This window comes from Choloepus didactylus, chromosome 9 (genome assembly GCF_015220235.1).
Source record: "Choloepus didactylus isolate mChoDid1 chromosome 9, mChoDid1.pri, whole genome shotgun sequence".
Lineage (NCBI taxonomy): Eukaryota > Metazoa > Chordata > Mammalia > Pilosa > Megalonychidae > Choloepus > Choloepus didactylus.
In genome coordinates, this window is record NC_051315.1 from 54407030 (window position 1) to 54423761 (window position 16732).

At 36.9% G+C, this 16732-nt stretch overlaps 1 protein-coding gene across 1 annotated transcript in view; it reads left to right on the forward strand.

The window, feature by feature from the left end:
- Nucleotides 1-16732, forward strand: part of CSRNP3 (cysteine and serine rich nuclear protein 3) — a 245313-nt gene that overhangs the window by 63088 nt on the left and 165493 nt on the right. The window contains exon 3 of the mRNA XM_037850037.1: nucleotides 1288-1376. The gene's annotated coding sequence lies outside the window, so the exon portion shown is untranslated. The remainder of the gene's footprint in view (nucleotides 1-1287; nucleotides 1377-16732) is intronic.

Consider the following 16732-nt stretch of genomic DNA (forward strand, 5'->3'; position numbering starts at 1 on the left):
AGTCTAAATCAGTCTATCTTAAAACCTAATATAAAAATATTTTAAGTAATTTTAGACTTAGTTTCCTTTAAGCAATTCAAATTAATAATTACTTATCGTGCTTTTCATCAACTCTCTCATTTTGGTTGGTTTTCTTGGATCTTTGTATGTCTTGAAGAAATGAATCACCTAAAGATTTAAAAGCTTTTTCTATCTAGTGTAGTGCTAATAAAATGGACATATGTTTAATATCTTGTCCATAGTAATATTTGTTGACTGAATGATGAGTAAATAAATGTATGACAGTGTGCATGAATTATTAGAAATTTACTATACTCTTCTAGGAAAGTGTCCTGGTTTGTTACAGCTGCTGTTATTCAAAATACCAGAAATGGATTGACTTTTATAAATGGGATTTATTATGTTACAAATTTACAGTTCTAAGGCCACAAAAGTGTCTAAACTAAGCCATCAACAAGAGCATACCTTCACTGAAGAAAGGCTGATGGCATCCGGAACACCTCTGTCAGCTGGGAAGTCATGTGACAGGTGTCTGCTGGTCCTATGCTCCTGGGTTGCGTTTCAAAATGGCTTTCTCCAAAATGTCTCTGGGCTTCTGTCTTAGTTTTTCTCTCTCAGCTCCTGTGCATCCTTGCTTGTTCTTCCAGGGCGTTTATCTCTAAGCATCTGGGGTCCTCTCTTGACTTCTCTGGGGCAAACTCTAGGCTTCATTTCTTAGCTTAGCATCTCCAAACGTCTTTCAGTCTGCATCTCCACGTGTCTGGGTCTGTGTCAGCTCTTAGCTTCTCCCAGGGGCAAACTCTGGATTACATATCTTAGCTGCTTTTCAAAATGTCTCTCTCAGTTTCTCTGAGCTCCTTCTCTCTTTGAGCTCTCTTAAAGGACTCCAGTAAACTAATCACGACCCACCCTGAATGAGTTAGGTCACATCTCCATGGAAATAATCTAATCATAAAGTTCCCACCCACAGTTGGGTGGGTCATATCACCATGGGAACAACTTAATCAAAAGGTTCCACCCACAATAAGTCTTCCTCCATAAGACTGGATTAAAAGAACATGGCCTTTCCTGGGGTACATAACAGTTGCAAACTGGCACAAAGAGGTATTTTCTGAACTAAATATATATACTATATAATTATTCAATTCTATATTTAATACCTTTTTATATCCCAAGATCCTCAATGATTTTCCCCTATGTAATCATTATATTTGGAATATGTAGTAAGCTTTACTTTTTGAAAATATAACCTAATGTAACATAATAAAATATATTTTCTTTTTTTAGAAAAAGCTAAGGAGATATCAACAGACTGAAAACATGTTTTCTGAGGCATAAGGTCTTCAGGAAGACACTGGTGTTCGTGAGATTTGAAGGTTAGCAGTTTATAAATCATTATTTTCATAATTTTACAGTTCTGACATATACCTATATACCTCTTCCAAGTTGTATTGCTAATGTGTACTTGGATAAACAGGAAAATTTCTTATTTAAAATATTTATTTTTAACAAAATATTCTCATGATTTTAAAAAATTTATTCATACCAGAAATGTAATATTTAGTTCAATTAGAGATGGTTAAAATATTGTTTTAATAGAAGCCAATGGTTTTTAAAATTTGCTTCCATTTTTAAAAAAGCAGAATTATTATCATGAATAAATATTAGGCATCTCCATAATTTTTTCTGATTTATTAAGAAATGTATACTTATTTCGTGAATTTTCCATTTATTTTGAATCGTTAGCTATAGCATACACACATATATACACATGTGGTTTAGAAGGATTGCTAATCCTTTTAAAATCCCTTTAATTCTATTATTTGACTTGCCATAAGTGCAAAATAGAGTAGCTTTAGTTAGAAAATGTGGCCTCAATAAAATGACAATATCAGTGATAAAGAAGATATTTGGGGATATTTTCTAATTTGTTTGGATTCATGAGACTAGAAACAAAATGCAAAATAAACCTACCTATTATTATAATAATAAACTGATACAAAATATTCATTTAGAAGTGAAAATTTTAATGTAAGTTAAAATGGTTTAATGGGAGAACTTGAGAAAGTAGATGGTTTCTGACTTCTTTATATTGTGGGACCTACTATCAAATTTCCATAATTTTAAATAAAAAAGTGTTGATGATCTTTTATTTTGTCTTGGCTAGGCTTTTCTTAATGTCTCCTTTATCTCAATCATCCAAGGATTTATTCCTTTGAACTTTTTTAAGGACTTACTATTTGCAAGGCACTGGGCTAAGTGCTTTTGTTGTTTCAAAAGGAATAAGATATGGTCCCAGTTCTCAAAAATTTCCCAATCAACATTTCTATCAGAAATTATTTTAATTATTAAGGCAAGCAACACATAAATTTAAAAAACAAGCTAGATGTTAAAAGAGCGTGTAATGAATTCTAAAGCCAAATGGGAATTATTTGGGGGTATTCATATTTTCACATTATGGCTTTTGTTCACATGGGATACTGAGGGTTTATGCCAATGGGAACATTGCACCATTAAACTCACACCCAACCAATCTTTGATTAAAATAGCTCTTCAAGTACAACATAAGTAAGGACAAATATGAGATTCTAAAGAAGAAAAGTCTCTCCTTTCCCACAAATGCAAATTTAATTTTGTAGAAAATTATTGTGCAGCACCCATGAAAAGAACCAAAGATGAGCATTGCCTACTTGGTTTTTTTGATTCCAGTACATTCAACTACTTTATTAAGCTCACCAGGGAATTAAATCATTTCCCCATAGACCTAGAAAGGCATGTAGGTTTGAAAAGGATTGAAAAGTATAAGCCCCTGAAGGATCCATATGCGAATAGTAGGTGGATGAGTAAAGAGATTTGCAGTGGAGTGGGAGTCTAGACTCTGCTTGAAATGGAATTGCATGGCAAGCTGCTTTTCCTGGAAAAATAAAAATTAAAGGTAATTTCTTAAGTTGAAGCAAGTCAGGTGATTAAAAATGGTAAACTTTTTTGTTAAAGTCAGTGAAGACTCCCCTTTGCAATTAGGCAAGTGATTACATTATTTTTATCTAACCATAATCATTCATTTATTTATCAAGTTCCTAGTACATACACAGATAAAACAGCAAGGAATAAAATATAATAATTTCCTTGCCTTAGTGGAACTTTCATTCTAGTGGGTGGAAATAGATAAGGCAATAAAAAGATAAACAGAGTAAATTGTATGCTATGTTAGATGGTGATGAGTGCTATGGAGTAAAGAAAACAAAAAGGGAGATCATAAAGTGTCAGGAGGGATGAAATTTTTAAACAGGTCCTAAGTACTGCATGACTTAGTACTGCACAATTTCCACAAAAGAGATAGAAGTCCCAATTACTCTTGCCTGGAGTGTGTCAACTAAAAAACAAGTATAAAGAAACGTAACAGCTGCTGTTAAGTTTCCTGATCATCATTTTTAAGCTAAATGTTGTTAACGAATGTAAAACAACTAATATATTTCTAAAGTTCATCAGAAAGAAAAAATGATTTTAAAAATGATAGTCTGCTACATGTACATGAAAAGATTTTGTCATAATATTTGCAATGGAGACATATACAATTGAACTTGGATTAACCCATTCTTCCACTAAAGACTATAACTCTTCATCTCTGTATGGTGGACAATCAATCTTTTTTTTTTAATTGAGTAAAATGTTATCAGACCTAAAGTAGTTAAGGGTCTCTATACAAATACATGTAGATGAAACAAGGTACTAAAAAAGGATCTATATAATTTTCTTTTTGTCATTTTATCATCAGTTTTATTCTCATTTTAGGATAGCACTGAGTATTGGAGTTGAAGATAGAAGGAAATTATTTAAATACCACTATATTCATATAGTTAAATTTTAAAGAAGGATGCATGTCTATGTGCATTTCCTGTATTGGAAGACATATGAAGAGTTGGAAATGAAAATAAATCAATCTGTGTGTGATTATCAACATATTGGGTCTGAGGTTCATTTTGATAGCAGTTTGGCTGGAATTTTCCTATGTAATTTTAGGTGCGCAGCACGGAAGTGTAGAAGTGTTTACAGCCCACATTCATGCCCATTTTCTGCGAACCATCTAAACTATAGATGAATCCTCTGCATGAACTGATATTCTCTTAAAAGTCATTCAGTCATGACTTTAATGGATAGAGTTGAGAGATTTAACCAATTGGTTAATCGAAAAAGTATTTAAATCAATTTTTCTTCATTGATAGTGTCAATATGAAGGGAATATTTAGCTATCCAAATAAACAAAATGAAATGTAAGTTATGAGATGCAAAACCTATTAAATATTGCAACTCCTTTTCTGTGTTCCAAAAGGCAGATATTGTAAGCAGTAAATCATTTAAAGGAAGTAACTATCCAGTAAGATCATTATACTCAGAGACTTTGACCTCATCAAACCAAAGCAGAGATATTTACTTAATGTTGTGTTGTGAAGAGAAGAGACAGCCAGCACTATGAAATTAACCGCAAAGAGGCAACCTGTATTTTGTGTTTTGGAAAAACCAAAAGGAAAGGGAAAGTAAGAAGATGTGCAGAGGGCTAGTGAAGGTTATAGGGAAAACAAGGACTTCTCAAGTGATGTCACAGTGTCAGAGAGAGATTCCTTCCAAACCAGGAATGACCTTTGCTGCACTCAGCTGGACACTTCACTGAAAAGGAATAGAAACTCGTGTATTTAAGGTTAATTGAAACATAACTTTAAAAAGCAAGTAGAACATTGCGTGTGCTTTCCCTTACTTCCTCTTGCTTTTCAGACTCCCTACATTTGCTTTACAAATTTGCTTAACCCAGGAAATCATTTGCAAATTATATACCACAAAGCCAGTTCCCCATGAACATGTCCGAATGATGAATCCTCCATCCTGTCACAAACCACCTCCCATGCACATACAGAGATTGCTTTGAATCTCACATCACCTGGCATGCCCACTGTCTGGGTGACTGCTACGTCTCCACCTCTGTCTTCTATAGTTCACCAGATGATTTCCCACCATTCTCATTCTTCCATAATTCTTAAAAAGGATTCATCTCACCCAGGGTTTCTCAACCTCAACATTATACATTTTGAGCCAGATAATTCTTTGTTGTGGGGGGCTGTGCTGTGCATTGTAGGATGTTTAGCAGCATCCCTGGCACTGGATGCCAGTACTGACCCAACCCCCAAGTTGTGACAAACAACAATGTCTTCAGACATTGCTAAATGCACTTTCTGGCAAAATCACCCCAGGTTGATCAAACCCTAACCCCCACAACCTTAATAAATTTCCATTCCACATCAACCATAAAACCCTTAAGGACATCACTTTGCATCTCTGCTGGCTTGCTTGAAGAATATTTTTTAACAGACTGGTTAAAAAATTTTACTAATCTAAAACATTTATTTTCCTCAGATATACCTGGATTTAATTTTCCCAAGAGTCCAGTTGTGGTTAGCACCAGTTGTTGTGGCTTTTGTTGTCACAAAACCATTGCAAGAACAGTATCTCATCCTCAATTAAAATGGCTCAACTGGGACACTTTAAATTCCAGCCTTGTTTGTTAAAGTGAATGTCACATCCTTTTGATCCTCTGCATGTTTTTAGTTTCCTATTATTTGCTTATGCCTGGCTTTATATCTAAAATGTGTCCTCCAAAATAAAAGGATGAGTGTAAGTGAGAAAATTAGGGAAAAATAAAAATAAGGTAAAAGCATAAGATTAAGTCAGGAGGGATGTTAAGTTATGAATGTGATAAACATTTCTCCTCTCATTTCATTTTCTTAGAATTCAATGAGACCTTTGAATGAAAACTCATGCCTTTGATCATTGCATGTTTTCCAAGTCTTCCCTGAAATTTAGCTTGTATACCAGTATCTTAACCCCCACATCTCTACAGCTGGCCTTGCTTTACACAGTAAATGCAACGTTGCATCTGAGCTATAGTGAATCTTCTTTTTACTAATACTTGAGCCCAGGAGTGCTACTGGAGCAAATTATACCACTCTGCAGATTTATGGTTTTCTAATCTGATTAGTCCCTCAATGGCATTCACCAATCCTTTTGTGCTGACTCTTGGTCAGCCACTATTTCAAAAGTTTATCACCCTACCCTCAGTGCACCTGCTATTTTGACAAAATTGAGGTTGTTGTGGGGAAATACTTGTGCATCTTCACAATTCCTTCCAGCACCAAACTGAACTACATATATAAACAGTCTTACCTTCTTTGCTCCAGTCTTATAGAATCAGGAGTCTTTTCTGCAGTTCAAGGCAAAGCCTGTGTTCGATTTTATGCCCTAACTCTGATGCTGAAGCCTTTGCCATCAATTATCTACTTTTTGTCCTTTATCTTCAACTTTTCCTTCTTTGCTCGCCCTTTTCCTTAACCTATACATGTCTTTCACACTCCTACCCAAAAAGGTAAACCAACAAACAAAAGCAAACAGACATCTCTTCACTAGGTTTCACCCACAAGCTACTATCCAATTTCTCTCCTCCCTGACTCATTCAAACTCTCCATAGCATCAGTCTACATTTATTATCTCTGAGTTCTAAGATTTCAGACACTTCTCAGCACAGTGCAATCTGATTTCTAATCTCTTTTAATAGAGCATGCTCTCTCTAAAGGCACAGATGACCTGCAGCCCTTATCTTGCTTGGCTCTGTCAGGGGTATTTGACACTGCTGTCTACTTTTTGTCTTTCACTCCCTGGGCTGTTGTGACACCCCTCCCTCCAGGTTTGTCTCAAACCTTGTGGACCCTTTTATAAAGGTGTATTTCATGGGCTCTTCTTTCTTCGTCCTTCTAGAAAGTCATGGATCATAAATGCAAGCACCGGTACATAGCTAAGGGTATTATACATGCATGAATTCAGCTAATTTAAAACAGTAAACAGTGTGGAGGTCAAACAACAGAGGTCTCCGGTATTTTACCCCTTCTCAAATGATGGTGCACCCTGGAGAGCCATCCTCAGCCAGTTGCTCTTCTATTTGCGTGCTCTTCTGATCAAATAAAACCACTCCTATATGTTGATGACTCCACCGCCTTCTCTGGTTAAGCTACAGGATTACATGTCTATTGGATATCAATTCCTGAAAATCCTAAACAAGGACATACACGAACCTAAATCGTCAGACCAATGAAATCAAATATAAAGTCCAGAAGTACACTATATATATATATATATATATATATATATATATATATATATATATCTGTATTATAAAGGACAACAAAGAAATAATCATAAATCATTGGGGAAGCCCCCAAGGAAAGTTTATTAACAAACCCAAGTACAAAGAATTAATTAATGTCTGATAAGGAAGGCATTTCAAATATGGGGCAACTATGGTTTATTGAGTAGATGGTATGAGAACAATTCTTTACCTTGGGAAAAAATAAGGTCCAATATTTAATGTGGTCACACCATATTAAAGCAAATTTTAGATAGATAAAATTTTTAAATATTATTTTAAATACAGCTTACAGGTATTTATGTTACTTTGCTTGGGATTTAAGCAATATAGGAAAGCTAAGAAGAAGGAAAAGTCATTTATTCATTTTTAAATTTATACACAGTAAAATTTACTCTTTTTAATGTATAATTCCTTGAATTTTGACAGTTGCAGAGAGTCATGTAACCGTCACCACAATCAGGATACAGAAGAGTTCCATCACCTGCCAAAATTCCTTCAAGCTTCCCCTTTGTAGTCAACCCCTCTCTACCCTAATCCCTGGCAATTGATCTGCTCTAGGTCCCTATAGTTTTACCTTTTCCAGAATGTCATACAAATGGAAATGTACAGAAAGTAATTTTTATCATTTGGTTTCTTTCACTTAGTGTGGGCATTTTAGATTCATTCATACTGTTGTGAATATCAATAGTTTGTTCCTTATTATTGCTGAGTAGTATTCCATTGTAAATATGTACTACAATTTGCTTATTCATTCACTCATGGAAGGACATTTAGATTGTTTATAGTTTTCGGTGTTTTGAATAAATCTGGTATAAACATCCACATAGAAATTTTTGTGATAACCAAAGTTTTCATTTATCATGGGTAAAAATACTCTAGTGGGATTTTGGGTCATGTACTAAGTAAATGTTTAACTTTCTAAGACACTGACAAACTGTTTTTCTTTTTTTTTTTTTTTTTTAATCATCATTTTATTGAGATATATTCACATACCACGCAGTCATACAAAACAAATTGTACTTTCGATTGTTTACAGTACCATTACATAGTTGTACATTCATCACCTAAATCAATCCCTGACACCTTCATTAGCACACACACAAAAATAACAAGAATAATAATTAGAGTGAAAAAGAGCAATTAAAGTAAAAAAGAACACTGGGTACCTTTGTCTGTTTGTTTCCTTCCCCTACTTTTCTACACATCCATCCATAAACTAGACAAAGTGGAGTTTGGTCCTTATGGCATTCCCAATCCCACTGTCACCCCTCATAAGCTACATTTTTATACAACTGTCTTCGAGATTCATGGGTTCTGGGTTGTAGTTTAATAGTTTCAGGTATCCACCACCAGCTACCCCAATTCTTTAGAACCTAAAAAAGGTTGTCTAAAGTGTGCGTAAGAGTGCCCACCAGAGTGATCTCTCGGCTCGTTTTGGAATCTCTCTGCCACTGAAGCTTATTTCATTTCCTTTCACATCCCCCTTTTGGTCAAGAAGATGTTCTCCGTCCCACGATGCCGGGTCTACATTCCTCCCCGGGAGTCATATTCCACGTTGCCAGGGAGATTCACTTCCCTGGGTGTCTGATCCCACGTAGGGGGGAGGGCAGTGATTTCACCTTTCAAGTTGGCTTAGCCAGAGAGAGAGGGCCACATCTGAGCAACAAAGAGGCATTCAGGAGGAGACTCTTAGGCACAAATACAGGGAGGCCTAGCCTCTCCTTTGCAGCAACCATCTTCCCAAGGGTAAAACTTATGGTAGAGGGCTCAACCCATCAAACCACCAGTCCCCTATGTCTGTGGTCATGTTAGCAACCATGGAGGTGGGGTAGGCGAGTACCCCTGCATTCTCCACAGGCTCCTCAAGGGGGCACTACATCTTTTTTTTTTTTTTTTTTCCTTGTTTGTCTTTTTTCTTTTTTTTTTTTTTTAAACTTTCCCTTCTTTTTTAAATCAACTGTATGAAAAAAAAGTTAAAAAGAAAACAAACACACAATAAAAGAACATTTCAAAGAGACCATAACAAGGGAGTAAGAAAAAGACAACTAACCTAAGATAACTGCTTAACTTCCAACATGTTCCTACTTTACCCCAAGAAAGTTACATAATATAGCAACATTTCAGTGAACTTGTTCCTACTACAACCATCAGAAATTAACAGACCATAGTCATTTCTGGGCATCCCCAGAACGTTAAATAGCTTATCTGTTCTTCTTGGATTATTCTTCCCCCTTCCTTAATTGCTCTCTACTGCTAGTTCCCCTACATTCTACATTATAAACCATTTGTTTTACATTTTTCAAAGTTCACATTAGTGGTAGCATATAATATTTCTCTTTTTGTGCCTGGCTTATTTCGCTCAGCATTATGTCTTCAAGGTTCATCCATGTTGTCATATGTTTCACGAGATCGTTCCTTCTTACTGCCGCGTAGTATTCCATCGTGTGTATATACCACATTTTATTTATCCACTCATCTGTTGAAGGACATTTGGGTTGTTTCCATCTCTTGGCAATTGTGAATAATGCTGCTATGAACATTGGCGTGCAGATATCTGTTCGTGTCACTGCTTTCCGATCTTCCGGGTATATACCGAGAAGTGCAATCGCTGGATCGAATGGTAGCTCTATATCTAGTTTTCTAAGGAACTGCCAGACTGACTTCCAGAGTGGCTGAACCATTATACAGTCCCACCAACAATGAATAAGAGTTCCAATTTCTCCACATCCCCTCCAGCATTTGTAGTTTCCTGTTTGTTTAATGGCAGCCATTCTAACCGGTGTTAGATGGTATCTCATTGTGGTCTTAATTTGCATCTCTCTAATAGCTAGTGAAGCTGAACATTTTTTCATGTGTTTCTTGGCCATTTGTATTTCCTCTTCAGAGAACTGTCTTTTCATATCTTTTGCCCATTTTATAATTGGGCCGACTGTACTATTGTCATTGAGTTGTAGGATTTCTTTGTATATGCAAGATATCAGTCTTTTGTCAGATACATGGTTTCCAAAAATTTTTTCCCATTGAGTTGGCTGCCTCTTTACCTTTTTGAGAAATTCCTTTGAGGTGCAGAAACTTCTAAGCTTGAGGAGTTCCCATTTATCTATTTTCTCTTTTGTTGCTTGTGCTTTGGGTGTAAAGTCTAGGAAGTGGCCTCCTAATACAAGGTCTTGAAGATGTTTTCCTACATTATCTTCTAGGAGTTTAATGGTACTTTCTTTTATATTGAGATCTTTGGTCCATTTTGAGTTAATTTTTGTGTAGGGGGTGAGGTAGGGGTCCTCTTTCATTCTTTTGGATATGGATATCCAACTCTCCCAGCCCCATTTGTTGAAAAGACCATTATGGCTCAGTTCGGTGACTTTGGGGGCCTTATCAAAGATCAGTCGGCCATAGATCTGAGGGTCTATCTCTGAATTCTCAATTCGATTCCATTGATCTATATGTCTATCTTTGTGCCAGTACCATGCTGTTTTGGCAACTGTGGCTTTATAATAAGCTTCAAAGTCAGGGAGTGTAAGTCCTCCCACTTCGTTTTTCTTTTTTAGAGTGTCTTTAGCAATTCGAGGCATCTTCCCTTTCCAAATAAATTTGATAACTAGCTTTTCCAAGTCTGCAAAGTAGGTTGTTGGAATTTTGATTGGGATTGCATTGAATCTGTAGATGAGTTTGGGTAGAATTGACATCTTAATGACATTTAGCCTTCCTATCCATGAACATGGAATATTTTTCCATCTTTTAAGGTCCCCTTCTATTTCTTTTAGTAGAGTTATGTAGTTTTCTTTGTATAGGTCTTTACATCTTTGGTTAAGTTTATTCCTAGGTACTTGATTTTTTTAGTTGCTATTGAAAATGGTATCTTTTTCTTGAGTGTCTCTTCAGTTTCTTCATTTCTAGCATATAGAAACATTACTGACTTATGTGCATTAATCTTGTATCCCGCTACTTTGCTAAATTTGTTTATTAGCTCTAGTAGGTGTATCGTTGATTTCTCAGGGTTTTCTAGATATAAGATCATATCATCTGCAAACAATGACAGTTTTACTTCTTCTTTTCCAATTTGGATGCCTTTTATTTCTTTGTCTTGCCGGATTGCCCTGGCTAGCACTTCCAGCACAATGTTGAATAACAGTGGTGACAGCGGGCATCCTTGTCTTGTTCCTGATCTTAGAGGGAAGGCTTTCAGTCTCTCACCATTGAGTACTATGCTGGCTGTGGGTTTTTCATATATGCTCTTTATCATGTTGAGGAAGTTTCCTTCAATTCCTACCTTTTGAAGTGTTTTTATCAAAAAGGGATGTTGGATTTTGTCAAATGCTTTTTCAGCATCTATTGAGATGATCAATTGATTTTTCCCTTTCGAGTTTTTAATGTGTTGTAATACATTGATTGTTTTTCTTATGTTGAACCATCCTTGCATGCCTGGAATGAACCCCACTTGGTCATGGTGTATGATTTTTTTAATGTGTCTTTGGATTCGATTTGCAAGTATTTTGTTGAGGATTTTTGCATCTATATTCATTAGGGAGATTGGCCGGTAGTTTTCCTTTTTTGTAGCATCTTTGCCTGGTTTTGGTATTAGATTGATGTTAGCTTCATAAAATGAGTTAGGTAGTGTTCCATTTTTTTCAATGTTTTGAAAGAGTTTGAGTAAGATTGGTGTCAGTTCTTTCTGGAAAGTTTGGTAGAATTCCCCTGTGAAGCCATCTGGCCCTGGGCATTTATTTGTGGGAAGAATTTTGATGACTGATTGGATCTCTTTGCTTGTGATGGGTTGGTTGAGGTCTTCTATTTCTTCTCTGGTCAGTCTAGGTTGTTCATATATTTCCAGGAAATTGTCCATTTCTTCTACATTATCCAGTTTGTTGCCATACAGTTGTTCATAGTATCCTCTTATAATTTTTTTAATTTCTTCAGGATCTGCAGTTATGTCACCTTTTTCATTCATTATTTTGTTTATATGGGTCTTCTCTCTTTTTGATTTTGTCAGTCTAGCTAGGGGCTTGTCAATCTTGTTGATCTTCTCAAAGAACCAACTTTTGGTGATATTTATCCTCTCTATTGTTTTTTTGTTCTCTCTGTCATTTATTTCTGCTTTAATCCTTGTTATTTCTTTTCTTCTACTTGGTTTAGGATTGGTTTGCTGTTCATTTTCTAGCTTCTTCAGTTGATCCATTAGTTCTTTGATTTTGGCTCTTTCTTCCTTTTTAATATATGCGTTTAGTGCTATAAATTTCCCCCTTAGCACTGCTTTTGCTGCATCCCATAGGTTTTGGTATGTTGTGTTCTCATTTTCATTCGTCTCTATATATTTAGCAATTTCTCTTGCTATTTCTTCTTTAACCCACTGATTGTTTAGGAGTGTGTTGTTTAACCTCCAGGTATTTGTGAATTTTCTAAGTCTCTGATGGTTATTGACTTCTAATTGTATTCCATTGTGGTCAGAGAATGTGCTTTGAATAATTTCAATCTTTTTAAATTTATTGAGGCTTGTTTTATGTCCCAGCATATGATCTATTCTGGAGAAAGTTCCGTGAGCACTAGAAAAGTATGTGTATCCTGGTGATTTGGGATGTAATGTCCTGTAGATGTCTGTTAAATCTAATTCATTTATCAGATTGTTTAGGTTTTCAATTTCCTTATTGGTCTTCTGTCTGGTTGATCTATCTATAGGAGAGAGTGATGTGTTGAAGTCTCCCACAATTATTGTGGAAACATCAATTGCTTCCTTTAGTTTTGCCAGTGTTTCTCTCATGTATTTTGTGGCACCTTGATTGGGTGCATAGACATTTACGATTGTTATTTCTTCTTGCTGAATTGCCCCTTTTATTAGTATGTAGTGGCCTTCTTTGTCTCTCAAAACATCCCTGCATTTGAAGTCTATTTTATCTGAGATTAATATTGCTACACCTGCTTTCTTTTGGTTGTAGCTTGCATGAAATATTTTTTTCCATCCTTTCACTTTCAGTTTCTTTGTGTCCCTGTGTCTAAGATGAGTCTCTTGTATGCAACATATTGATGGTTCATTTTTTTTGATCCATTCTGCGAATCTATATCTTTTAATTGGGGAGTTTAATCCATTTACATTCAACGTTAAAACCGTGAAGGCATTTCTTGAATCGGCCATCTTATCCTTTGGATTATGTTTGCCATATTTTTCCCTCTCTCTATTAATATCCTTTATTGTACCCATACCGAATCTCTTTAGTACTGAACCTTTCTCCAAGTCTCTCTGTCCTGTCTTTGTTTCTCTGTCTGTAGGGCTCCCTTTAGTATCTCCAGTAGGGCAGGTCTCTTGTTAGCAAATTCTCTCAGCATTTCTTTGTCTGTGAAAAATTTAAGCTCTCCCTCAAATTTGAAGGAGAGCTTTGCTGGATATATTATTCTTGGCTGGAAATTTTTCTCACTCAGAATTTTAAATATATCATGCCACTGCCTTCTCGCCTCCATGGTGGCTGCTGAGTAGTCACTACTTAGTCTTATGCTGTTTCCTTTGTATGTGGTGAATTGCTTTTCTCTTGCTGCTTTCAGAACTTGCTCCTTCTCTTCTGTGTTTGACAGTGTGATCAGTATATGTCTCGGAGTGGGTTTATTTGGATTTATTCTATTTGGAGTTCGCTGAGCATTTATGATTTGTGTATTTATGTTGTTTAGAAGATTTGGGAAGTTTTCCCCAACAATTTCTTTGAATACTCTTCCTAGACCTTTACCCTTTTCTTCCCCTTCTGGGACACCAATGAGTCTTATATTCGGACGTTTCATGTTATCTATCATATCCCTGAGGTCCATTTCGATTTTTTTCAATTTTTTTCCCCATTCTTTCTTTTATGCTTTCATTTTCCATTCTGTCATCTTCCAGGTCACTGATTCGTTGTTCAACTTCCTCTAGTCTTGTACTATGAGTGTCCAGAGTCTTTTTAATTTGGTCAACAGTTTCTTTAATTTCCATAAGATCATCCATTTTTTTATTTAGTCTTGCAATGTCTTCTTTATGCTCTTCTAGGGTCTTCTTGATTTCCTTCATATCCCGTACTATGGTCTCATTGTTCATCTTTAGTTCTTTGAGTAGCTGCTCTAGGTGCTGTGTCTCTTCTGGTCTTTTGATTTGGGTGCTTGGGCTTGGGTTATCCATATCGTCTGGTTTTTTCATATGCTTTATAATTTTCTGTTGTTTTTGGCCTCGTGGCATTTGCTGGACTTGATAGGGTTCTTTTAGGGTTTGTAGACCTATTGAAGTCCTTATCTCTAATTTATCAGATCTACAGCTTCGTGGAGTACACTTTCTCTAACTAACCAGCAGGTGGCGTCCACGAGCCACCTGTTCTCCACAAGCCAGATCTCCCCTGCTTAGCCTTTTTGGTGAGTGGGGGAGTGAGTCTTGTGGGGCCCAATTGGTGTACCAAGCTTGCGTGTGTAGTTGGTGTTGCCTGCCCTGTATGTGGGGCGTGTTTCTGGGCAGTCGGGGAGGGAGGGTGGCCCTAACAATCAAATCTCCCTGATGATCCTAGAGTTTTAAAGCTGCTGCAATAGTCTAATCCTTCAGTTCAGTCCTGCCACAGTTTGTCTCTGCCACTGACCCACAAGTCTTTGGTATTGGCGTATGGCTCCTGAGACTTGCAAGTGGGCCCCTCTTCCAGGCTGTGCACCCCAGGTCCTCTGTTGAGGGATGACTGTGCTATGTCACAGGTGAGTGCCGTCCCCCCAGGGCAGTTCTGGGCTGCTGGGCTGTGTAGGGAGGCTCCCAGTCTGCTCAAATGATGGCTGAATGGGGCTTTGTTAATTCACACTGCTCCACCTTCCCAGCTCTGGGACAATCAGCTGAGGTTGCAGGGAAGGCTAATGTCCACGCCCAGTTTTGTGGTGTGTGCCTGTTATTTGGAGCACTTCCGTCACACTGGGTTGTCTGGGGCAGCTCTGGGCTATGGGGCTGGCAATGGGCAGGAGTGTTTCCTGTCCACCAGGATGGTGGCTGTGAGCGGACACCCCCCTTTTCTTGGGAAGTTGTGTTGTTTAGTGAATTTTCTCAGCCACTGGATTATTGCCTTTTGTCTCAGAGCTCTCTTAGTTCTGCTCTTGACTTGATGTGCCCAAATTGCAATTCTTTGAAGCTTTCTGTATTGAGCTTCTTAGAGTAATTGTTTTAGAAAAAGCAAAAAGGATTTAAAAAAAAAAAAAAAAAAAAACGGCCCTCCTCAGAGATCTAATGGGTTATTGAAATGCTAATAGACAAAGCAACCAGGGCCATTAAGGAAAGGTGCACAGGGCAGAGAGATCAGCTTTGCTTCGGGATTTGCATATGCGCCTCAAGGCCTGAGCTCCGCCTTTCCCCTTTCTGTGTTCACCAGAACTCCAAAAATCCTCTGCTTTTATTTTGGAGTTTTTCGTGTTGTTTTTTTTCTATGCCTGTCTCCTCTCTGCTGGGCTGGCTGCTCTCAGAGTCTGTGGTGTCTGGTCTCAGTCTATCTATGGTTGGAGTTTGAATCAGTAGAATGAGTTTTCAATAAGAGCAGCCACTGCAGTTCTCCCTTCTCCTTCCCGGAGCTGACAGCCCCTCCTCCCCCGGGACTGAGCCTGGCAGGGAGGGGCGCGGGTCCCCTGGCCGCAAAAACTTACAGATTTCGCTGATCTCAGCAGTTCCACGTTTTCATGAGTGTTGTATGAAGTATGCCCAAAGACAGATTGCTCTGTGGTGTCCAGTCCACGCAGTTCCTGGCTTTTTACCTACTTTCCTGGAGGAGTAACTAAAACTTACAGCTCACCAGTCTGCCATCTTGCCCCGCCTCCTCGCCTTCTCTCTTATGTCTGCTGACAAACTGTTTTTCAAAATGGCTATACCGTTTTGCATTTCCATCAGCAATGTATGAGCATTGTTCGACACTGTCATAAACATTTGGTATTAACAATTTTTATTTATTTATTTTATTATAGTCATTCAAATTGCAGTTGTTTTAATTTGCACATACCTAATGAATAATAATATTGAACGTCTTTTCATATGCTTATTTGCCATATGTATATTTTATTTTGTGAAGTGTTTGTTCAAATATTTTGCCCGTCTTCAAATTCATTTGTTTCCTGTTGTTGAATTTTGAGAGTTCTTTGTTTATATTCTAGATAAAAATGCCTTGGAACATATGCACTTTACAAATATTTCTCCCTATTTATGGCTTGTCTTCATTTTCTTGACATTGTTTTTCACAGAGTAAGAGTTTTTAACTTGAATGAAGACATTTATCAATTTTTTTCTTTTATAGGTCATGCTTTTGGTTTTGTATCTAAGAACTCTTTGCATAACCCAAAGTCACAAAGATTTTCAATCAAGTGTTTCCTCTAAGTATTCTAAGGGTTCTAAGTTTTGCATTTTACCTGTAGATGTATGATCCATTTTGAGATCATTTTTGTATATGGTAAGAGATTGAGGTTCAGTATTTTGTGTGCAGACATTCTATTGTTCTAGCACGACTTGTTGAAAAAATTTCCTTAGTCCGTTAAATTGCCTTTACATCGTTGTCAAAAAAATCAATTATTCATATATGTGAAGGTCTA